This window comes from Castor canadensis, chromosome 11 (genome assembly GCF_047511655.1).
Source record: "Castor canadensis chromosome 11, mCasCan1.hap1v2, whole genome shotgun sequence".
Taxonomy (NCBI): Eukaryota; Metazoa; Chordata; class Mammalia; order Rodentia; family Castoridae; genus Castor; species Castor canadensis.
This window is the reverse complement of record NC_133396.1, coordinates 8,828,828-8,854,557: the sequence shown is the minus strand read 5'-3', so window position 1 is coordinate 8,854,557 and position 25,730 is coordinate 8,828,828. Positions and strand designations below refer to the sequence as shown.

Genomic DNA, 25,730 nt, shown 5'->3' with positions numbered 1-25,730 from the left:
GGAAGATAATAAAGACGTATGTAAACAGGTTCCCAATTGTCAAATCCAGGGAAATTTCAGCAAAAAGATAAACAATAAAGTAATGGTTTGTTACTAATAAACACAATAGTCCACACACTGACAAATAAATAAGCTGAAAACGAGGGAGACAGGAGGGTGGCAGTTCAGCCCAGACAAAAGTTAGTGAGACTCTATCTCAAAAAAACAAGCTGTTATTACAGCCTTTATGAAAAATTGTATAGGTGCTTCTCAAAAAAAAAACCCTATAAATAGAATGATCATGATCCAGCAATTAAATCAATCTAGGTGTCCATTAATGGATGAAGGAATAAAGAAAATGTGATGTGTAAACACTATAGAATACCAAACAAACAAACAAGCAAAAAAAAAAAAAAAACCAAGCTGGGTGTGGTGGTTTGTGCCTGTAATCCCAGCTACTTGGGAGGCAGAGACAGGAGGAGTTCATGCAAAAGTTAGCAAAAGACTCTATTGGAAAAACAAAAGGACAGGGGGCATAGTTTAAGGGACAGAGTGCTTGAGGTGCAGAGAGCAATCCCCAGTACCACAGGGGGAAGGGGCAGGGGAGAGAAGGAGAGAGAGATGCAAAGAAAGGCAGAGAAAGAAAGAGGAGAAGGAGAGGAGGAAGAGGAAAAGGAGAAGGAGGAAAGAGAGAGAGGAAAGAGAAGTGACCTTTTCTATAAAAGAAACCATTGCAAGAGCTGTTGAATCATCAGCAAGCTTGGAGAACGGGGTGGTGCTAATGTGTACGTGCTAGCGTTCAGACTGTGATGGAATTCTACACTAATGTTTCCATAGTGATGGAACATCATCCTGGCAACTTACTCTCAAGTGTTCCATGAAAAAAAAGTCTTTGCACTTTATTTGTAGTTTTTCTGAAAGGTTGACATTTCAAAATAAAAACAAAATTTTAAAAAGATTTAAAACAGATATCAAAATGCAAGAGTAGCCAGAGGGTCCTGAGAGCCTATCAAGATAAAAATAAAGGCTGATTACAATACACTAGGTTGTATCTTAAATTAGAAATGGCAGACTCAATTATGAAACTTCATATCAATGAGGTACAGAGCATCTACAGAAAGTCCCAGAAAAGATGTGTGGCTCCTCTTCTCCAAAGAACTTGTGATATTGATAATCCACAAAGGGGGATTGTCTTGGGGCAGGCCCCCTGTGGCTGTGTCCCTGTGCCAGGCACATGTTAACCCCTCCTCCCTTTGCCAGCTGATTCTGGGGAAGGCTTTGCTACTTTCCTTCCCAAGCCAGGCTGTGTGTGCAGGTGCTGCAGCTCGCTCTCTCACTCCTGCACTCTCCACCTCCTACTGGTCTCTATAGAGCAATAATCTTTTAGCCCACGGGGCAATGGCAGTGACTTTAGCAGGAAGAGTTTCCATTCATCCATATTACCAGTGCAGGAGCAATTGTTAACAGGCCTTGCAAGTCTTGCTGTCTACTCACTGTCTTTACTCTTTGGAGTCACCAGAGGAAAACGAAGGGGGGGATTTCAGTGGCTATGGTGAGGGAACAACTCTTCCCAGGCAGCCAGTCCTATGTCAGCATAATGTACTTGAGAGCTAAAGTTGAATTGTTGCGTCTGTATGAAATAGACACACACACACACCCCAAAGTCGCAAACACTCTCAATTACCTCACCTAAACATGCATTCATTCATATCGTGCTGTTTAATGATGGATGATTAATAAAGCCTCAGGACAAACGCATGACCTCTCACCCTCTGGATTAGGTTGGAGTGACAGAAGATCCAACAAAATAAAGGAAGGAAAGCAGGCAGAGTCAACCCATCCAGGTGACTTTCTTCATTAAACTCTCCAGGAAAGAGAAGAATGCAAGCTATGCTTCTCACATGCCCGCCTGCCATAAGCTTGGTGACAGGTGGGTCAGTAAGATGGTGTGGATCGTGTAACATGGTCCTGGCACCCAACTTCACGTGGCACCCTGACAAATCAAACATGAAACTGCCAGGCTCATTCTGTGCTCCCGCCTTGCCGGGAATCCAACTCCCATGTGGAATGCTTGAGTTTGTTTAAAAGTGGGGGAGCCCAGTCCAAGGGTTCAGCACATTTGATAGTTTAACTTAAGAAATAGATAACTGCCATCCCGAGGCATTGATCTACTGAACAATACAGTTCTGGGCTAGAGGTGTAGCCCAGGCAGTAGCATGCCTGCCTAGCAAGCGTGAAGCCCTGAGTTCAAATGCCAGTACTACCAAAAAATACAGCTTAAGTACAGAAACGAAGCCCACACTCATGCATAGGGGCTGATAGTCTATGCAGATGGCAGTCTAGTCTCTTCCCTTAATCAATCATTCTAATATTTCAGTTACTGGCTGCATACAATCACATTTCACTTTCCTCTACATCAAATAAAAGAGGTATTATTTCTCTTGATTTGCACATGAAGAAACAGATTCAGAAACTTACCTGAGGCTGCACAGCCAGTAGCAAAGCCAAGATTAAACCAGGTGTCTTGACCTCTCATTCTGTTTCTTTTTCCCATCTGAGTTGCCTGTGTCACAGCGAACAATGAGTGAGACTAGGGCTCAGTGTACCTGTCAGTTATTAAAGTCTCAAAATATCTGCTTTAGAATGGTGGGCAACTCATATGTGGACATTAGATCAAGGGCAAACACAACAAGGGGATTGGATTTTGAGCACATGATAAAAGCGAGAGCACACAAGGGAGGGGTGAGGATAGGTAAGACACCTAAAAAACTAGCTAGCATTTGTTGCCCTTAACGCAGAGAAACTAAAGCAGATACCTTAAATGCAACTGAGGCCAATAGAAAAGGGGACCAGGACCTAGAGAAAAGGTTAGATCAAAAAGAATTAGCCTAGAAGGTAACACACACGCACAGGAAATCAATGAGTCAATGCCCTTTATAGCTATCCTTATCTCAACCAGCAAAAACCCTTGTTCCTTCCTATTATTGCTTATACTCTCTCTACAACAAAATTAGAAATAAGGGCAAAATAGTTTCTGCTGGGTATTGAGGGGGTGGAGGGGAGAGGGAGGGGGCGGAGTGGGTGGTAAGGGAGGGGGTGGGGGCAGGGGGGAGAAATGACCCAAGCCTTGTATGCACATATGAATAATAAAATTAAAAAAAAAAAAGAATGGTGGGGAAAAGAGTTCCATCCAAAGGGCTGTTTGGAGAATTCTACAATCAATAATCCACATTGGTGTTCAGACCCTCCAGAAATTCACATCCAACAGAGATTAGATTGGTGCAAAGAGAATCACACATGTCTACCTCAGAAGAAAAACAATAGGACTTTTGGGGCTTGTGGCAAGAGGAAAACCCTTTCCAGGCAAAAGGTATTATGGAATTGCTGAAGCTCTGTAAATAGCAACAGAGCGGGACAGGAAAAAGAAGAAGTCATGATGTGATACCTCTTGTTGCTGTGCAGGAAAAACACTTCCTCCTGATTTCACATCTCTGCCAAGTAGGAAAATTCCCCTCTGCATCCCTGTATCAAATTGAAATGCCAACTCTCCAGAGTACACCCAATAAGAAGGCCATGGGGACCTGGCTGAGGCTCAATAGGTTAACTGCAAGAGAAGCAGCCAAGGGGAAGGAAGAGAGGGATGAAGTGACAGACTGAGGTCAGCCTTTTGCTGGTGTCATTTTGAACAAGTCATTGACGCTCTTCTTGTTGAAGCTTCCATTTGTCTGTGTCCTGGAAATAACTCACTTCATCCCTTCGCTGTTAATTAGCAGAGTCCCACAGAATTCTAGCCTGGCAGAAGCAGCCAATGAATAGGACTGTCCCTCCCTGTCACTCGTCTGTTTTCATTAGGAGACCACTTGGTTGCACAGCAAGAAGTGGGTAGGTCTTCATCTCCAACCTGATGGCCATCTCTTTGAACCATTGCTTTCATACTTGCTGCTTTGTGACTTCTTTCTGTGCCAGTCACTGCAACCGTCCCAAGGATCGCCAATGACAGGGAGCACTAAAGCTTTCTGGTTCCTTGACCACAATCTAAATGCTTTTCACCCCCTACACTCCTCTCCATCCCACTCTTAGGCCCCATCTTGGACTTGCCATCATCCAAAATAGTCCCATCTCTGATATTTGAAAGCTCGAGGTCTCTGACACATTGTCCTATCTTTCCAGCTCTTTCTCTCTGCCCATTCTCTCACCTCATCACAATCTCCAGACTCTGGACTCCTCCCTTTCCTTCCAGTGTGTCAGCTCTCTCCTTGTGCCATTTTTTTCCCCCAACTAAGCCCATTTGGCCATGGCCACTCTTGTGCCAACAGCTCCAACAACACTGTCTGTCTTTCTACTTCCAACCCCACTTACAGACCAGGCTGACCAGAGGTCTGCTTCACTCACACATCCCCTTGGCTGTGGATCACTGAGGGTAGACAGGGCTGCAAATACTGACAACAAGTCTCAGAGGAATCTCTCACAGCCCTCAGTGATCCCTGTGCAATTTTCCAGTCAATCCCATTACCCATTATCCTCAGCAACAGGGCAAAACTTTTAAGTCCTATTTGCCATCAACCCTAATAGACACAACCTTGCTGCCTGTGTTAGGTTGTTTTTTTTGTCACTGTGACAAAAATACTTGAGCAACTTAAGGGAGCAACTTATTTTGACTCATGGTTTCAGTTCATCATGGTGGGGAATGTGTGGCAGAAGAATTCACATCATGGTGGCCAGGAAGCAGAAAAAGAGATATAGGAAGGGACTAGGGAACGATATGGCTTCAAGGACATGCTACCAGTGACCTACTTCCTCTCTCTAGGCCCCACCTCCTTAAGCTTCCAGCACCTCCCAAAATAGCACCATCAGCTGGGAACCAAGCATTCAACATATGAACCTGAGGGGGACATTTCACATCCAAACCCTGATAGTGCTTATTTCACTCAAGAAAAACAAATGGCAATCAGATGTAAACGTTGTCACTTAGTGCCAAGCTGTGCCTACATCCTCACCACCTTCCCCAAATCTCCTGTACAAATTGTGCCTCCCTTTGTGTCCAAGCACACTCCATCCACTCTTCCCCATTTCTTCTATACCCTCCCACAAATAATTGACCTCAATATGTCTTGCATTTTTCTCTCTCAACATTGGCTTCTTCCTCTCATTCTTTCAACATTTTCAAGTGTTTTCTACCTCATGAGGCTATTAATTATCAATTGTCTCTAAATAATATTCTTATTCTCTCTTTCTCCAAAACCAGGTTTCCCTTGAGTGAGCCTACCCTTAGGCTCACCTTTCAAAGACCCCTCAGCTCTTTGATTTGTTCCTCTCCTTCTCTATACTAAAACAGCTCTCTCCAAGGTCTTGTGTGACCTTCCTAACTCCCAAATATGAGTGATTTTCAATAGCTTTGTTTCCTTTTCTACTGTTTACCGTATCACCCACAATGTGCTCCTTTTGATGTTCTCCCGCTTCCATTTTGGCTCTCCATCCTCTCCTGGTCTCCTTTGAATGTTCCTCTTTAGCCCTTACATGAACTTCTTTCTGCATCCAGCTCTCCAACAGGTGTTTCCCAAAGCTCAGTTCTCTTATCAACTACATCCCTCCCATGGAAACTCAACCATGCACAGATGGTAAGCACCATCCATATTCTAATGACTTCTCCAAGACAATCCAGGCAAGATTCCTGGGTACAGAGCTCCTGGGTTCTATACTCACAGATCCCGTGGCCTGCTAGACAGCTACCCTTGGACTTCTCACAAGTCTCTCAGATTCAGCATGCTAAAAAGTCCCCCATCTTATTCTTCCCAGCTCTTCCCTTTCCTGATCTCCCTAACTCTGAGACTGGAGAGGACAAAATCATCCTTTGTCCATGTCAGAAGGTCAAGAGCTATCTGAATGTTCCCTTTCTCACACACTTCCTTATAACTAAAATTTAAGTCAAATTGATCTCATCTCCCCCAAATCTCTCAAGTAAACTGCTCTCTTTCATCACCATTGTACACCACTGCTCCTAACTTCTTTGCCTGAATTTTTGCAAGTGCTCCTAACTGGTCTTCCTGGCTCCAACCTAACCCCCCAATAGTACATCCTCTGCCTGGTACCAAAGGCTTCTTCCTACTATACAAATATCATCCCATCCCATGTATTTAAAATTTATCATTGGTCCCTTAATGCTGATAAGATAAAATGCACCGTTCTTCACATGACATATAAGGCTTTTTGTGATCACAGACCCTTCATTCCTGTCTGACTTCATCTGTCATCATGGTTGCCCTTGCGTATGACACTTCAACATCTGTAACTGTTCTCCATTCTAGAATAGCCCATACTCTAAAGACCTCAGTGCCATAATGTCTGGCTTTCCATCTGTCTGAACTAGCTTGTCTCCAGTCCCTTCCACTAACTTTGTCCCTTGCTTGTTGGGAAGTCTTAGCTGAAGCATCTCATCTCCTGTGAAGTCTCCCACACTGGAAGATTTTGAAGAGATCTTTATCTCTTCATCTATCAGTAGGCATCAAATGCAACTCCATAGCAATATGGATCACACAGGGCTGTTCCTCTGCTCCTTGCTTTTCTTCAAGGGCGGAACCATTTTCTTTCACCCTTATGTTCCAGGTATGATATAGTGAGTGCTCATAAAATTGTGTTGAATAAATAAAGGCATGAAGACGTTAAAGAAAGGACACCACTCCCAGTCTTTAATTTTAAATATACACAACTAAAAACAAATGTGTCTGTAGAAAGAAAGAAAGGGGTGACATCAATATAGGCCGCCAGGTCCAAAGAGGGGTTTTATCTAGGAAAATTACTTTACATATACTTTACTGTAACCCACACAGATGCCTGATAGAAGAGCCTTCACTATACATGAGCTCATGTTAGTCAGGGGTCAGGATTGCTGAGCAAATAATCATCAAACTCCACAAGGGTTCACTGTATGCTAAGTCCCTTTGACCTCTGACCCTGCTTTCCCACCATCTCTGAAAAGGAGGCCTCACCTGTGAGCAGCCGAATCTGCACCCAGGAGAGCAGGCAGGTTGCTAGTTCTGTGGTGCTTTTCTCACAGACCTTGTCCCCTGGGGCTTCCGATTCCCTGTGGCTGATACTCTCCCTTGGTCTCAGTGGCAATCAGCAAGTGCTCTGTCCAATGGAGACAAGAGAAGGGGGTCAGGGTGGGCAGTCCAGACCCCTTCCCACATGTCCTGTGCATGCAACTTAGCAGTGACCTAGGCCTAGTCTGGAGGAAGCAAGGGCACACAGGGAGCCAGCTGGGAAGCACACTGTCCAATGCCAGTCCAGTTTTCCAGCTTCTAAGATGCGTTCTGCTTTCCTCAGACCTCCAGACCCTCAAGACTCCTGGAGATACAGTCAGGGTGAAAAGACAGGAAAGAGAATAAAAAAGGCTTTAAGAAAGGAAGAGACAAAAAAGAGAAAAAAAGAATGAATTTTATCATGCTGCTGATTATTATAGAGGCAGGAATCCCAAAACATTTTAGACAATTTAATAGCATGTGGCGTAGGCTGCAGTTAAGGAACGCTGTGTCAGATGACTTTAGAGACAGGGTACTCCCACCATTCTCCTACCCCTCAATTCTTCACACCACTTCTCTGACCTCTCCCCACTCCCCACACCCACCAAGGAATCCTAGAATTCAAAAATATGTAAGCCAGGCTTTCCCCATTCCCTTCCCTACTGCATCAAACTACTGGTTGAGCACAGCCACACCCCAGCACCATCTTCTTGGAGAATTCTCTTCCAAATTATCAATACTCAGTAGTATAGGTTCAGGCACCATGCAAACTAGCACAGACCAACTGATCCAGGACCTAAAACATATCAGAACAGAACTAAGAAAATGTGGCTCGCTTTTTCCTGCTGTCTCAATAGATATCATTACATGTTGTTGGTAAGTGGGCCAAACAGTAGTGGATATTATCATGATCCTGAAGACTTTGGCAAAATATAATCCTGAAGCTAACTGATGGAATACCTACAATATGGCAGGTGCCACGGTAGGTACTCTGTGTGAATTTATCATCTAAGGTTCACGCCAGGTGTTTTTGCCTGTCTTTATAAGGATAACTAAGGTAGAAAAGCAGCCTTGCCTGCCCTGCCTTTGAGGCTTTAACCATCCCCATGCATATTCCAAGAAGGAAACATGGGCTTCCCATAGCTTTCCAAGCAGCTGCCTTGAGGGTTTTCCTTCATACAACACTAGGCCCCTCTCGATCGTCCCATGGCTCTGAACTTGTCTGAAGGTTCCTCCAGTTCATATCCAGCCTCTGCTCTCTGCACATGACCTCCCAGACCTGACCTTGACCCCAACTTCTAATAAGATTCTGATTTGCCCTTTCCTGGAGGCTCCTCACCCAGCTCCAGGCCCCTCAAAGCTAACCCCTCACTTTGGACCACTAAAACAAAGGGCTCCTGAGAAGAATGTCAACATATCAGGAGTATTTCTGTCACCTGCCAGTTAGCACCACAACCACGTGAATGGTGCCAAATGGGGAAAGAGGAACAGAGAGGAAACTTCTAGATGGACAGAGCCAGGCCACACTGTCAAAGCAAAGCCACCATGTGGCCTGTTAATGCTGCATCATTCTTGACTTGGGTCCTTCTTCTCAACCAGCCCTTCAAAGAGTGGAGTGATACTCTGGCAAAGCAGGTTATCCCCCTCCTACCCAGAGTTCCTGGGTGCATGAGCTCATCCAAACCTTCTTGTGCCCTGCCATGAGATGAGTTTCCATAGAATGAGCTAGGAGGAAGGTGTGGCTGAGTTGGAGCACAGGCTGAACCATCTCACTGGTTTGGGCAAATTCTGCCTCCTTTGGCTTGGATGGTAGATCTTAGGAAACATGACCTCCACTGACTTAGTGATGGTTTCCCTCTGAGCTTGTTTGTCCTTCTTTCCCAACCCATCCTAGCCCTCCCCATTTTCCAGGTTGTCCTGTCTCTCCCACTCCTAGTCCATAGCCTTTGTCCCATCCAGCAGACACAGGGTTAAGAATTTCCAGGACTGGGAGGGCAGGCCACATAGATGCAGGTGCTAACAGGGAGAGTGTGGGCTGGAATCTAGAAGGCTCTGTCACCATTCCAAGAGCTTCTTTGGGTGAGGAGTGATCATAGATTTTTACTTAAAGTCTCTAGGTGAAAATCCCATAAATCTAGAAACTGTGAAACTCAATGGAAATTTAATTAAATGAGTTAATATACGTAGAGTGCTGGAGACAATGCCTGGCACACAGTGCACTGTGCAAACATTTGTAAGTGAGTAAGAGTTTGGGGAAATATGCATTTCAACATTTCAACATCCCAGCAGTCTGTATATTCCACCATCCTTGCAAATGGTTGACTTTGGGTCTCTGCATTCAAAGTCACTGCCCTCTCCGCCTTGAGGTCCTAAGAGCTCTCTCTCTTCCATTTCACTTCCTTCCCCCTCCTCTCTCACCCTGAAAACCAGGAGTTTGCCTGTATTCATGGCTAACAATCCCTATCTTTTGTTTTCACCACCATGCCTTTCCCTGAAAGCTACTGGAAACTCTTGCTTTCCCTAAACCTTGTGTTGGTGTGGCTTCTGTGAGTTGTTCCTATCTCCCTGGCAATGATTACTTTGGCTTCATGATAATAACCACGTAGAGTCAAGCTATAATTATAAGAGTGTACTGGAAAGCCCATGTGAGCGTTCCTTTCCCAAATATACTGGCAAGGCCTCTGGTTGGTTTTTGAAGGAAGATCCTCTCTGGAAATCTCATGGGAGGGTCAGAGTTGTAGAGGGAGGTGACACCCTGGTAGTCTTAACCTCCAAGACCAGCCACCCAGTGTGTCCTTTGCTGCTTTATATGATCAGGGACAATGCAGAAGTTTTCACTCTTCCCAGGGCATGTTTAGTGTCCTTCACCACGATGACTCAAAGAGAGTAGAAGAAAAAGACACAAGGATGAAGTGGGATGGGGGGAGGAGAAACATGGCTGAGACAGGTGGCTAGTGTCTCCTCACAAGTGGGCACAGGATGGGCACAGGCAGCTAGCCTCCAGCTGTGCAGATACCTGGTCCTGGCTGCACCCAGCTAGGCCTGAGATTCTGCCCAAGGCCCTCCCGTTTACCAGAAGGGAGTGATGGATGCTGCTCTCCTAAGACATGATGAAAGATATGAGTCAGAAGTAGGAGGCAAGTTGGCTCCCGGTTCTGGCCCAGCACGCCAGCAGCTGGATGGGGATGAAGGAAGAGGGAGATCCCTAAGAAAAAGCTATCACTGTCTCTAACTGCCTGCTTTCGAACCACTCAGAGATTTCAAAAATATGCCAGATACAGAGTAGTCGAGTCCAGAGCCACTCTGACAACCAAGGAGCCGTCTGCACCTGTGTATTGGAGCTGTGTCTGGGCTTGTATTGCTCTGGATGCTGGGCTGATACATGGTCCAGCATAGGTTGAATTGGGACACTGGGGCAGGGGTAATAAATAACCTGGTTGTGATGTGGCCACAGTATATAATATCAGTTAGAGGCACTCTTAGGTTTGCTTATCTGAAAACTAAGACTCAGGCCAAAAGGTTTGCCTAAGACACGCAGCTCCCTAGTTGGCTGGCAAGAATTCACTTCATTTGGCTCCCAGGACAATGTACAAGAACAACAGAAAAACTGGCACATGAATCCATCAGAGACAGACCCCACGTCGAGAGGCTGAGCTCATTACAGATCCCTGCCCTTTGTCACCTGTGCATCACACTAGGGACACATAGGTGACCACCATGGGAATCTTGTTATGCCTGCTTTAGTGTCTTGTTTCAGGTTAGGACCCAGGATCGTGATTAACAAGCCCTGATCCTAGAAAATCAAAGGAATTCATGTGAATGTTCAAACTTACATTGTCTGTGGGAAGTTCTCCAGCCACATACCACGAGGCTTGTGACTCTTGTCTACTTTTTGGTGAAAGGAAAGGGACCCACAGCTGATTTAAAGACTGCACCATTTACCTAAGTAAGTACCTCTTAAAAAACAAGTTGTCCCTATGGTATCAGGAATGCATTTCAACTCAGCCATGCTTAAGTGACTTGCTAATTTCACAAAAAGATTTTTTTTTTCCTTCCTGATTGGTGCCAGTTTCGTTTTTCACAATTTTCTCCTTTCTGTTCTGTTTCGAGAGAATACAAAGAAAAATTGCAAGGGACCTGGATCCTAGGAGCACATTCCCAAAGCTTGGCACATAAAATCCTGGCATTACAATCACATCTGGTGGGTTCTGGTTAAACCTGCATGGTCTAAGCCCTTGGAATCTATATTTTAACAAGTTCCCATCATTTCCTCCTTGGGGACCTATAATAGGAAAAACCTTTTGGGGAAACCTTGCCACTGTGCAAGGATCACTGTGCCTTCCAGGTTGAGTCCTAATCCAAAAATCTAACATCTGAAATGGTCCCAAATCTGAAATTTTCTGAGCTCCAACATAACACCGCAAGTGGAAAATTCCCACCATGAAACTTTGTTTCCTGAACAAAATCATTAAATTAAAATTTTTATATAAAATTCTCTTTAGGTTGAGTGCATAAGGTATATATAAAACAGGAATGAATTTTGTGCTTAGACTTGAGTTCCATCCCAAAGATATCTCGTTATGTGTATGCAAATGTTATAAAAATTCTCCAAAATTGAAATCTGAACTACTTCCAGTTCCAAGCATTCTGGAATACTAGACCTGTAACCTGAGACAAATAGAAACAAATAGGAAAGGGATTCAGAAAACAGAACAAGAGCACAAGACGGAGAATCTACACTTAAACTTTCTGAACAATATGGATCAGGAAACACAAGTCCATTGTTCTTTTCCCTTGTAGGTGATGAGCTCATTTAAGACAGGAGTGTCAAATTCTTCATCATTATCTCCCAGTACCTGGCCAGAACCTGGCCCCAATCATGTGCTCAACGAGTTAGTGCTGAGTGAATGAATTGGGCTCCTCCCAGGGAAGATGCAAGGGCAGACACCTGCAGGACTTCCCAAGACTTTGCCTCATTTCTTCCTTCATCCCCCACACTTCAACTTGTGTATTACCCTGTGACCCCTATGTGAACACTCCAGGCGGCGGGACTGCTAGTAAAACTGAAATGAGGCCTGGACACCAACAGAGAAATTGACCCCAAGGAACATTTTTACCTTCTGAAAACCAGAAACATTCTGTTTCCAAAATCACAGCTCTAGGGAGCCCTGCTTACTCAGGGTGGCACGAGCCCTGCTCCGTCTCCAGGATACCAAAGCTAAGACGCTAAATAGGAACCCTGACCTTAAGCAAGAACAGGAAGAAAATGTCCAAGTCTGTCGGGGCTGCCCCCCACTCTGTGCTCTCAGGAACAGTACGAATGAGTTAATGTGGGGGGATCTGCAGAGATCTGTGGCCCCCAACATTTACCTAATAATTTTCATAGAGCCCTAAATCCCATCTTGCAAGATGCATTTCTTTAGCTTTTTTCCTACTCTTTTAAATTGAAATGCTCCTGGAATGGCTTTAACTGTGACTCATGCTAGGATGTAAATGACTTACCATATCATTGGCTAGGACCACTATGACACTTTATCACAGACTAGGTGGCTTAAACAACAGAAAGTTTTTCTTGTACCAGCATCAAGATATACAAAGCAGGTTGGTCTCTCCTGGGGACTGTGAGAGAAGGATTCATCCCAGGCCTGTCCTTGGCTTGTGGATGGTTTCTTCTCCCGGTGTCTCTTCACATCACCTTCTCTGTGTCCGTCTGTGTCCACGCTCCCCTTTTTATAAAGGCATGGTCAGGTCAGATTAGGGCCACTCTATGATCTAAGACCCCATCTCCAAATAAGGTCAGAGTCAGAGGTTCTGGGGGCTGTATGGACACGATTTAGCCCCACTTACCCAGGTTCCTTCCTTTGAGACAGAAGTAGAATAGAAAGGGAATCGGGGAAAAGGCTCCCTGAGCATTAGAAAAAGAAGGAACAGAAATTAGGAGAACCCTGGAGGAGGCGAGCTGAGGGCGGATTCACAGTCTATTGTGCCTGGCTGGGCTCTGAGCATGGTGGTCCTCGATTTGTCTTCCTTTCTCAATTGTATTAGGACACCCTACCACTATTCCCCATATCTGACCCTCATTCCTCAGGTGAGCTGGTTCTCTGCACCTATGGAAGGCAACTTTGCAGAGGTGCGAGGTCTGTTCATAAACTCTGTTTCCTGAAGTCCTTGGGCCACCCAATAACCCACCACTAGATTTAACTCCAAGGTAATACAGCATTTTCCCTTAGTTACCTCAATTATTTTTTCTAATTGTGACAAGAGGCTGTAGCCTGTCGCCTTTAATATATTTATTTAAGTTATTTTGGTATCTAGCTGACCTGGGATTTCATACCTGTTCTGTCACTTGCCACCTGGATGGCCCGAAGCAAATTACTTAACCTCTCTGTGCCTTGGTCCCCTCCTCTCCTGGTAGAGATAATGATAACACTCTATGTTATTGTAGTGATGAAATAAGAAAGCCTATGTAAAACATAAGCACATTTAATAAAAGGTGGTTATTCCCTACCACTCTACAAACACACAACTCCTACTGGGTTTTACGTGTACAGTAGATAACAAATGCTCCCTTGCACCAATTGTCACACTCTGAACACGTAGACGCTCAAAATTGCTCACCTGGTGAGCTGCATCCAAGCAGGGTTGACCCAAAGTCATCTCCATGCTGCTTGCGCCTCCCCATACGAACCTGGCTATCTCCCTCTTCTCTGGCCTCTGCACTCCTGCCATTCTGTTCTGGACTCTGCACCCCTGCCGTTCTGTTCTGGACATATCAATTCTTTTGGTGGTCTTAAGGGAAACTCTTCTAGTAAAAGTTGGAAGACACAACTAGAGGGGACCAGGATCATGGCTCAGAACCTGAGAACATCACTTTTCACCTTGAGAGTTACAGATGATCCTGGATTCCTACTGGCCCAGATAATTTCTTGTTCCATATGTTCAGCAAGAAAAGCTGAATCCTCTGGCCCTGGTCTGTGGTTGCATTTTGAAACCCAGCACTCAGGCTAAAGAGTTAACCCAGCGTCTCTGCAGAGGGATTTCTCCGTAATCTGTACATGCAGCATAGGGATCAGGCAGTGGGAGGTGGTGCTAGTCTGTGGAAGTTGCTTAGACTCTTGGCCCACAGCCCACCAAGGCCCCAAAGTCCTCTTGTTCAAGTTGATTTTGAATTGAATTAAGAAACAACCCAGCAGAAGCTGAGGTCTCTGTGGGGCCACTGCCCTGGAACTTGGACATGACCAAGGAGATACGTAACTCCTCTTCACTAATCCCTCAGGGAGAAGAAGTACAAACAGTTGAAGCTCAGCAGGAGACTGTGACAGATGGAGGGACAGCCGTAAGAAGACCCTCAGAGCAATCTCAGCCACAGGCACATCCTTTCTGCCCCTGTCTGCTCTGCATTATGTCCCCAACCTCCCTGGCTAAGGGGCCTGACACCAAGTGTCCCCTCAGATAACCAATATCTGAGAAGTACATAAAGAGACCAAAAATTTGAAGAGAATAGGTGAGACAGAGACAGACAGAGAGACAAACCAAGCAGTTTGATAAGCCTCTAGGCTTGGGGCCCAGGTAAGAGAGAAGCTTTAGGACTTTTTTTGACTAGTCACATATTGTCTAGTATTTCTAAAACTATGTCCTACCATCCCTAAAATCAGAGGCCCAAATTCTGAGATGCTTTCAGATAGCTTTTTAGTCCTCTATCTAGACTGAGTAAAAGTCTATCTAAGGAGCTAGGATTTTAGCACTGTGAGACACTCTTCAGGTGCTTTTGAGAACACACTTTGACTAGCATTGGCTGGAACAGGGATTGGCAAGCTACTGCCCATGAGCCAAATATGGCCCACCATCTGATTTTGTAAATAAAATTTTATTGGAACACAGCCACACTTGTTTGTTTATATACTGTCTATGGCAGCTTATGCAATACAACAGCAAAGTTGAGTCATTGCAACAGAGCTGGTGCAATGCTCAGTCTGGCCCTTTACAGGAAACATTAGCCAGCCACTGGTCTAGAAGAGTGATTGTCAACCTCAGTGGTAAGTTAAAAGCACCTGGGGAGATGTAAAAATCGCTGAGGCAGGCCCACCCAAATCCATTAGTTCAGAATGGACACGGATAGGTTTTGAAGTCCAGACAGAGTTTGGGATGACTCGGAATTTCCTGCTGCCTCCTTCTCTGATGGCAAGTGACCCCAAGCCATCTTTGTGGAGAACCTTCTAGGACAACTACACCCTGCTGCTGAAAGGTGATTCAGCCATACCTGCTTCACCTGCCATATGCACAACTCCAAGTGCTCCTCCTCCGATTCCAAAGCCTGCTCTGTCCTTCTGGAGCCCTCCTCCAGCTTGCTCCAGTGTTTCCCCAACACCAGCTGGCCCATGGACTGGTTGCATCAGAGTCACAGAGAGAGTCTATTAGCAATCAAGACCCCAGTTCTTCCAGAACCATCACCCCAGTTCTCCCTGGCCCAGGAGTAGCTTTTGTAAATGAGATTCAGGGGTCCTTAAGGCACCCAGACTTGACAGCCACTGGTGGAGGGCTCTCTGAGCCAGACCAGAGGTGGAGAAAGCCTCATTTCAGCCTGGTTGGAGGCTTCCTCTGAAAGCCAACCAGGTCCAAAAGAGTCATTTTTCTGCTTTTGATATGAATTTGGAAGGTAGCTCGTCTTGGCTCTCAGTCAGGAAAAATTACACAAGTATGACATGATCACTGCTATTTGGGGTATGTATGCTTGTGTGTGAACATGTGAGCATGTGTGCATGTGTGTTTAAGTGTAAGTATATATTTAGGCAAATGTGTTGGTGTGTGTGCACGTATGTGGGTGTAGGAGTGTGTGAATGTGTATGCATGTGTGTGTGTGCTTAGGGATGAGTATGTGAGAGTGTGTAAGTAAGCCAGTGTGCATGTTTGTGATGTGGAACGGTGACAGTAGAAGTAGGTATGTGAGTGTGTGCATGTGTGTTTGAGTGACTGTGTGAGTCTGTGGGTGTCTGCATGTGATTGTGTGTGTGTGTGGCTTTGCATGGAAGACCACTGCATGGAAGGCAGTCCTGTTCAGTGATGAGGATCCAGGCTCTGTAAGTGGTCAGTCAGGCAGAGAGGGGTTGGGGGAGGCTAGTGAGGAGTTCCATGTCAGGCCAGGAGAGGCTCACTCTCAGGGTCACGGGCCTCAGACAGCCTCCATCTGTCTACCAGCATTGGAAACCCTTCCATCCCTTCCTTCTCCTGCAATTCAGGCAGGTGCTATCACCTTTCCAAGTCTTAGATTCCTCATGCCGTGAAATAATGACCATGCATAGGTGACAGAATCTTAGAGGGGGGACAGGAAAAGAAAGACAAAGCCATTATGTGTACAGTGCTGTGCCCAGCTATTGGCAACTCTCATTTGCTGTCCCTTCCCCAAATGCTTAAAAAGAACTTGCTCTGGACAAGTTCTGTTCCAGCTATTGGAAAGAAAACATTGTGCAAAAGATCCTTGTCCTCGTGGAATGTATGTGCTAACCGGGTAGGGGAGAGGACAAAAATAAACATCCAAGTTAGCATATGGGTAACTGGATAGTACCTTCAGATGATGGCAAAAGTTATAAGGAATATTAAATTGGGCCACAGACACCATGCAAACACAGACTAAATGTTCATCACTATTCCAAAAGTGTGGTAGACCACTGTGACACCTTCTGTGTTAGTCTTTCTCATCCCTGTGACCAAAATACCAGAGAGAAACAACTTAATGGAGAAAAGATTTGTTTTGGCTTGTGGTTTTAGAGGGTTCATTCCATAGTTTCCTGGTCCCCTGTGCTTGGGCAAAATATCATGGCAGCAGAGGTGTGTGGCAAAGAGTTTCTTCACCTCATGAAGGATAGGTAGCAGAGAGGAACAGCAGCAAGAAGGAACCAGGACAACACATAGCCCCCCCAAGGATATGCCCCCAGTGACCTGCTTCCTCCAGTCAGGACCTACCTCCTAAAGTTTCAGAACCTCCCAAAAGAGTACTATCTGTTGGGGACCAAATATTAAAAAATAAACATGAGCCTATCGGGGACATTTCATATTCAAATCATAGCATTCCATATCCTGATCCCCAAAGACTCATGGACATCCCATAAAGCCAAATGCACTTATTCTGTCTCCAAGCATCGCCAAAGTCTTAACAGTTCCAACAAGGTCCAAATTCCAGAGTCTCCACTGAGATGAGGCAATTGCTTAGCTATGAGCGCCTGTAAAATCAAAATGAAACTACATACTTTCAAGATACAATGGCACAGAGTAAACATTCCAGTTCCAAAATGGAGCAATCGAAGAATAGGAAGGAAGGATTGACCAAAGAAAGATTAAAACCCAGCAAGGCAAACCCCGTAACTCCGTATCAGACATCCAGGCCCCACACAATGGCCTTGCCATTTGTAAACCACATGGCCGCTCCTGGGCTGACTCCACTAGATGCCCACAGCTTCTCTCAGCGTATGTTCCATATTCCTGTCATCTCTTACCATCCCAGGGTGTCCACTGAGGCTTAAGCTTCACCCTCACAGCTTTATACATTGCCCTCTCAGGGACTTCCTGCAGGGATCTTGAACCTGCCACAAATTTCCAGGCCTCCCAGACCTTCCTTTGAAACCTGGGTGGAAGCCTCTGTGACCCTGTAACTCTTGGATTCTACATACTTACACAACCAGCATCCTGTGGACTGTGCCAACATATGCCACTAGCCTGAGCGGTAGCCAGGCCCCCTTGGACCACTGCTGTGGCCTTTGAGTGTTCAGGTGGCTGTACTTGGGGAAACATGTCCTGCAGAGCCCTGTGGAGCTCCCTTCTCAAATAAATTGTTTCAAATGACTTAAAACCTTTCCACCCTTGATGCTGCCGTGGGTGAAGTCTGGCCAATTGCTGTGATGCCCTCAAGGCATCTTTCTTATTGTACCTGATTTCTTTTTAAAGGAGCTAATCTCATTAACAACCGTGCCCTTCTTGTCTGCAACTTTAATCATGCTCCCCTTCTGGCCAAACTGGACTTTCCTCAAATCTTTCTGTTTCACTGTTGGCTCCCAGTTCTCACTGTAAACCTGGCTAACGGCAGCCAGCACTATCCATGCTACAGCCTGAATGTGATGTTGTCTTGAAATTTCCTCTGCCAAATTAATTAGTTAATTACTTTTGAATTCAGCCTTGCTCAAAGTCTCAGGACACAGACAAAGTATAGGCAACTTCTTTGCCAGAATGTAACATGAATGACCTCTACTCCAATTCCCAGTACATCCCATGTTTCCATCTGAAACTTTGTGATCCTAGACTTCTCTGCCTGCATTCTGGTCTTCTTGAACTGCCATCAGAATTGTCCATTAAGGTCTGCTTACAGCATCCTGGGCTTTTTCTATCCTGCTTCTCCAAATTCTTCCAAATTCTTCTCATGAAGCAGTTCTAAAGGGTACTAATTTTCTGTGGTAGCCAGTCTTTGCCATTGCCTTGATCAAAATACCTGAGAGAAACAAGTTATGGAGAAAGGATTTATTTTGGTTCTTGAGCCTATGCACTTGGAGAGAACATTGTGGCAGGAGGGGTGAGTGGTGGAGGAGCTTCTTCACCTCACAGAGGACAGGAAGTAGAAAGAATTCGCAACAGGAAATGGCCAGGGAAAGGTACAGCTCCAAGGCCATGCCCTTTAGTGACTATTTCCTCCATCTAAGTCCCACCTCCTACAGTTTCAAGAATGTCCCAAAATTGTGCCATAGTCTGGGGCCCAAGTGTGACAGTTCATGTTCAAACCATAACACCCCTCCATGTGGATGGCTCTGCCTTTTAACTCCAAGACCCTCTAATTTCCTGGGACTCAAATAGTCATTTGTGGTTAGAAACTGAGCAGTCTATCAAGAGTGCTGTGCAAAGAGAAACAAAAATAATATAAAATAAAAACATAAAAAGCACACAGACAAAATGCCCCCACGCTTTGCCAGAGGTTTGTCTCTGCTGGTTTCTCTATGGAGTCAGTATTTATGCACAGGCACAAGAAGGTGGGGTCCAGAAGCAGCAGCAGGACCCCATTTCCAGAGGCATCTGCCGCTGTGCCAGGAATCGCTGGGACCCCTGCCTGCCCAGGAGCGCCCCTCCAGAACCCAAGCCCTCATTTTGTGGATGTAACCCTAGAATCATAAAAGACAGACACTCCAGGATTGCAGCTTGTGGCAGTTGTAGCCAGCCACACTCCCAGGAGGGAGTTTTGTAATGAAGGAAGATTGTGAAATAACTCACTGTTCTAGCCAGTGAGAAATAAATCTCAGTTTCTGGTCAGAGGCTGAGACCCACTGGCTCTTGGATTCACTCAGGAGAGAAATCCACCATCGCTCCCCTGCCACATCCCATCTCCACCCAGTGCCACCAGGGAGCTGACCATTTCCAAACTCCATCCACACTGTTAAAGAATCTTGGAGCAGCAATATGCAAAATGCTTTGTGCTGAGCATTTTCTTGGGGATCCTATGGGCGTCTTCATGCAAACTCAGCCCTTGAGGGAGTTTGGACTCTTTATTTCAATTGCAAGCATTCCCTTACCAACACACACACACACACACACAGCCAGAATCAGAATCAAATTAGATAATGTCCACAAGAATCCTTTAAAAACTGCTGGACAGATGCAAAGGGAGAGTGTTGCTATTTCCCACCAAATGAAGGGGACAGTTTTTCCCAGAACCCCACACATAGCACAGCCCAGAGCAAGCACACGGCCTGAGAGCACTTGGTGGGTGCTTGCATTTAGTGCCAGACTAGTGAGGAAAGAGCAGACTAGTGGGCCGAGAGCTTTGCTATAGCAGCTGGGACCCTCAAGGCAGCCTGCATTCTTTGGTTGATGTCCATCACACCTTCCTCAGGCCTCATGGGCCATAAGGAAAAGAAACCAGAGAAGAAAGTTATTCCCATGTGGCTCTTAACTCAGAAGCAAAAGAGACCTCCTAAATATACACTTATTGAGTGCCCAGTCTCCCAGGTGATGCTAGATAGCAAAACATGAAAAAAAAAAAAAAAAGAGGCAGAGTCTATAAGGATAACAGATAAATAGATGTATTTTCAATGACAATAACCTCTAACCTTCTTTCCCTGAATATTAATACCTTATGTGATCTGATCCCTGCCTACATTCCTTAACACATGCTATAGTCCTTTGCACTCATTTACTCTCTTCCAGCCATACCAGCTATGTTAGTTGGCTTCCCATCGCTGTAATAAAATATCCGAGAAAAACAACTCAAAGGAGGAAAGGTTTATTTTGGCTAGTGGTTTCAGAGGTTTGGTCCATGGTTGGCTCCATAGTTTTTAGGCCGGTGACAAGGCAGAAACATCATGGCGGAGAAAGGCTGTTCACCTCATGGTGACCAGGAAGCTGAAAGGGAGAAAGGGTGGTGGGGGGAGAAATGAGAGAAAGAGAGAGAGCGACATCAGGATCCCAAAATAGCCTGAAAGGACATGCATCCCAGTGACCTACTTCTTCCATCCAGGCCCCCCCTCCGAACAGCCTCTGCAGGTGTGAACTCATCAGTGGGTTAGTGCACTGCTGAGTGTGGCTCCCTCGTGGGCCAATCACCCCCAAAGCCTCACCTCTGAACAGTGCATCAGGATTCAGCTTTCAACGCACGAGTCTTTGGGGGATGCCTCACTTCCAAGTCACACTTGCCTTCTTGCTGCTTCTCGAACATGCTAAGAATATTTCTGTTTCTGTTCTCCCTGCCTGGACTGTCTCTCTTACAGACCTGCCAAAAGCCTGCCCCATCGCTTCACGTAGCCTCTGCTCTCCTAGGACCTGCAGGGAGGTCCCCAGGCACTCAGGCTGAGATGGCCAGCCCTGAGGCTTCTCTCTCTGTCCCCTCTCCCTGCTTTCCTTTATCTCACAGCACGTATCACTGTCTAAGGTGATGGTACAGGTGCATTTGCAATCTCCAAAGATTTGTGGTTTTAGTTCCTACCTGTCTTCTTGATGCCTGGTAACAATGGGCGAGCAGGAATATTTGTTGAATAAATAAATCTGGTAATGAGATCCTAGCGCAGCGAAATCTATCCAAACTGCTCCCAGGCTGTTATGTGAGCACTTACTTGAAGCTTCTTGCCTGGAACATGTCATTGGAGCACAGTTCCAAGGTCACATTTATTTCCCTGGTAACACTCAATGTAAGACTTGGCAATGTGTCTATGGGAGGGAAGTTTATACCAATGTACAGTCTCAGAAAATGGCTCCAAACCACACACAGATGCATTGTGGTGATTTTCTAATTTATTAGCTGCAGAGTTTCAAAATCCTCATACATGAGCATTCTAGTAAAAAGGAAAAACCAAGTCAAGATGAGGTGGTGGGGCCAGGCACAGTGCCTCAAGCCTATAATCTTAGCTACTCAGGAGGCAAAGATTGGGAGTACTGGGGTTCTAGGCCAGCCCAAGCAGAAAAGCTCAAGAGACCCCATCTTAACCAATGGCTGGGTGTCCTGGCATCCCAACTAAGCAGGAAAGTACAAATAGGTAGATCAGGGCCCAGGATGGCCTCAGTATAAAGTGAGGCCCTATCTTAAAAATAACCAATGCAAATCGGGGTGTTGGTGGCTCACGCCTGTAATACCTGCTGCTCAGGAGGCAGAGATCAGGAGGATCGGGGTTAAAAGCCAAATAGGCAAATAGTTCATGAGACTCTAGCTCAAGGCACTTGGGCATGGTTGCTAGCGTTAAAATAGTTGCTCTGGGAATGATTTGATCAGATCACTCTGATCAGAGGAGAGAGGGAAATAGGCACGATGAGTGACTCAAAATGCAGTGAGAAATCAGGAGAGTCAGTACCTGTCCTTTTCCATGTTTTCTAGACTTGTCCAATATAAACGCTCCTTTCCTTGATCCCGAGTAGCAGTGTTGGGAGCTGATATGGAACCTTTGAGTTCCCTGGGCATACCCAATGTGGGACCCAACGTGGGACCTCAGTGTCAGCCTGGTTCCTATCTTGAGATGTGACCTCTTACTCATATCTGCACTCTCACAATGATGCCATCTGCCAGAGAGCCATTACCAGAGCTGAGCTGCTTCCAGCACCACACCCTTGAACCTGCACAGCTGTAAGCTAAATAAACCTCTTTTGTTTTTAACTATCAAGTCTCAGGCATTTTGTTATCGAAGCAAAAAACGGACTAAATCAGCATCCAGCAGCAACAACGGGAAGGAATTTCCCTGACTGATCAGGATAGCAGCAATATTGCTCTATGAAGAAACTCTTCCGCCAGAAACAGCCTCCCAAGAATCCAGCAAACACCTCACTCTGACCACCCAGGGGCTCTTCCCTGTCCCTCACTCTTCTACTTACTTGTTTTTACATTTACCCAATAACGGCTGAGCAAAGTGCCCAGGGAACAGGGAAGTTTGCTGAGGTGCAGCCCCTTCCTACCAGCCTCTCCTCCCTGGCTTATTTGCATGAGATAACAGCAATAAGAAATTCCCCTTGCAACAGAACAGCAAATGCATCCCACAGCAGGAAGCCTAAGGGTTAGAGATAAGGCATGGAAACAGAGGGAAGCTGGGATTAATCAAGGAGCAGATGATCCTTAAGCAAATGTCATGTTCCACATTCCTGCCCAGTGACACCCAATGCAAAACTATTTGCATGTCACAGTGGCAGGTGCAAAGCAGCACAGAGTCCGTCAAAGGTAAAAACATCTCCAGGCCAGCCAGCCTCTTGCTCCAAGTGAGTGAGCTTCCACTGGACACTGGTCGAGTGGTCCTTTCAGGACAGCAACCAGGACTGCTGCTTTCAGGACAGCAACCAGGACTGCTGCTTGGCCAGGAAGGGTTCTCCCTGCTGGGCTATGAAGAGTCTCAGGGGGGTGGATGGGGTGGCTTAAAGGACAGTGATTTCTCAGAGAAGATTCTTTTCACCCCTCTACCTTACAAGAGGGTTGTTTTGTTTTGATCCTTAACAAATAAAAATAAAACAAACATTACAGGGAATTGTCACAGCCCTAAAAAAGTGCGGGGTAGAAGCCAGGAATTACCCATCATCACAGGGCCTGGGGCCTCGAAACAGCCCAGCCAGGAGAGGTGACTCAGCTCTGCCTCACAGTTCTCACTGGATGAGTTGAATTGGGCCACCCCTAAAAATGATATATTAACCCAGACCTCAGGAAGTGACCCCGTTTAGAAATAGGGCCTTGGTAGAGGTAATCAAATTATGTGAAGGCATTAAGGAGGGGCCAGCCTAACCCACTATAAGTGGGGTCCTTCTAAAAAACTAAAGTAAAGGGAAATGAGAACACTGACCAGCACACACAGAGCCAGGGAGAAAGCCATTCACAAGCCAAGGACACCTGAAGACACCTGACCCTACTAGGAGTCAGGAAAGGCGTGGGGCAGATTCTCCCTCACAGCCCCAGAAGGAACAAACCCTCCCCCCACTCTGATTTTGGGCTGCAGGCCTACAAAATTGAAAAATTAAATTTAAACTGAGAAAATAACCACCCACCCCCGCCGGAAACAAATACACTCACCAAAAACAGCTTATACTAGAAGGCAGGTCCTCAGCAAATAGTGTCCTATTCCCCTCCCTGACACCCCTGCCAGGGAAGTGGTTCTTGAATAACTTCCGTGTGGCCTGCAAAGGTGCTGGGATGTTCTTGAGGAGAGCCGTCACCAAGGCCTCCTTCCAGATGTCCACTGCTCACTGTGCTGTAGGCAACAGGACTATCTCATTTCAGCCTCCTGACACTAATGAGCACCGTTATTTCTCCCTTCCTCATCTTACAGGCGATTAATTAATTAGTTATTATACTGTACTCATGAAGGATGGCTGAAACATCCAGTGCAACTTGACCAAAAGATGCTCAAATGAGTCTGCAGGAGAAGGGCTCTGTGGATCAATAGGAGCACTGGCAAGGGTGTCTATACATGGCAGGACGTTCTGCATCCCTACCACCCACCCCTTACCATAGGCAGAGCCCTTCCATTGCCTCCTGGCCATGGTGACTTCCAAAGTTACCCCACACATCCCACATCACTCTGTATCTCATAAACGTCACCTCAAGAGTGAGGAAGGGAGAGCATCCTCTGGCTATGAGGCACTTAGAAACTCCCCGTGTGTAGACAGCAGGGCTGTCCACCTGAGCACCACTGACATTTGGGGACTAGATGGCCCTTTGTCATGTGGTCCTCTTTCTGTGCATCAAATGATGTTGAGCGACATCCCTACCTTCTATCCATTAGATGCCGGGAGCACCCCCTCCCAAACTGTATGAGCAAAAATGGCCCAGACATTGCCACCTGCCCCCAGTTGAGACCTGCTACTGATCGAATGCTCAGAACAGAGTGGAGCTCAAAGCAGAGACTACAGCTCATTTTATGAACACACCCTCTTCCTTCTTTTTCTACCCAATAACAATCACCAGTGGGACTCGATGAAGTGAATGTGGATGACACACAGACTGTATACAGCACTGTGTTAGGTGGGCTGCCACCAGCTCTCTGAGCATTCTTACCACCATTGTCCTCCTCTTGCCTTACAAGGGTCCTTGACAGAGCTCTTGGCCTTGCTTTTGCCCCTCCCTGTGCACCAGCTCCTGGATTTTCCCACCGCCAATCTACCTGAGAATTCCCTCACCTGCTCTTTCCTCTCTACTCTCAATGCAAGCTCCAAGGCAGAGTGCACTTCACTCCCCAACCAAGAGACCCCAGATGTTCCTGGAGAGAGCTCCAGACCCCAGTCCTCCTCCTCCCATCCTTCCTCCTCCTTTTGTCAGGGCAATCCTGCCCAGACCCGCTCTTGAGTTCTATATGTTAACATCAAGTATGACTCTTTTGCTGGCTTTCAGGTCCCCTTACCACCTCTTCTTCCCACCGTGGCAGCCACACTTTCCACTTCTTCCCAAGAAGTCTCCCATTCTTACCCCACCCCCCTCCCAGTCCTCCATGCCCAGGGCAAGCTCAGCTACCCCCCAAAGCTTGTTAAGCTTCTCCATCCTCTGCTGGCTTTCCTCTTCACCCAGTTCTATGGTGGTGATGCTCACTCCTACACAACAGGACACTTGGTAATGGTTTAAAGACTGGCATCTTTAGAGGAATAAAGTTTCACTTAAAGAGTCCTAAGCTCAGCACCCTACTCTTCCCTGTCAGATACCTGGCTTACCTCTTCCCACCTTCTGGTTCTTGTTTAAATATCACTTGCTTAGAGTAACCCTCTCTTAGAGCCACCCTATCTAAAATCACAACTCCTTGGCCATCCCCAAGTACTATTATCCCTCCCAACTGCTGGAACATAGCAGCTAAACAGCCAGGCCACAGCTGTCATGGAGCCTACAGGAGCCAATATAGTTACTTGGACATAAAATATACTACATTCATTTTATTACTTATTCCACCCTCAAACAGTTCAATATCAAATCTGCCCTCAACATTTTATTATGAGTCTTTATCAATGTCCTTGACCTTGGCTTTAATGTCTAAGGGCAAGAACTTCCTCTGATTTGTGTTTCTAAAATGAACTTTTAATTTCAAAGTAGTTTTAGGTTTACAGAGAAATTGTAAAGTTGGTATGGAGAGTTCCCAGGTACCCCACACGGTCTCCCTGTTACTTACGTGAATATGGTACGTTGTCACAATGAATGAACCAAATACTTATACTGCATTACTGACCAAAGTCCATACATTATTTGGGAGTTCTTTTTTCCCCTAATGTCCTTTTATCTGTTCCAGGAGCACATCTGAGGTACTACCCATCATATCC

At 45.9% G+C, this 25,730-nt stretch overlaps 1 long non-coding RNA gene across 5 annotated transcripts in view; it reads right to left on the bottom strand.

The window, feature by feature from the left end:
• LOC141413677 (uncharacterized) overlaps window positions 1–24,935 on the bottom strand; it is a 103,675-nt gene extending 78,740 nt beyond the window's left edge. For 3 of the 5 annotated variants that reach the window (XR_012438444.1, XR_012438445.1, XR_012438446.1), the window contains exons 1-3: window positions 6,966–23,479; window positions 2,796–2,835; window positions 2,458–2,542 (exon numbers count right to left, since the gene is read on the bottom strand). This is a non-coding gene — a long non-coding RNA (uncharacterized lncRNA). Of the gene's footprint in view, window positions 1–2,457; window positions 2,543–2,795; window positions 2,836–6,965; window positions 23,480–23,502 lie in introns of those variants that run through there. The other 2 variants (XR_012438447.1, XR_012438448.1) reach the window with 2 other exon arrangements.
• Window positions 24,936–25,730: the final 795 nt, after the last annotated feature.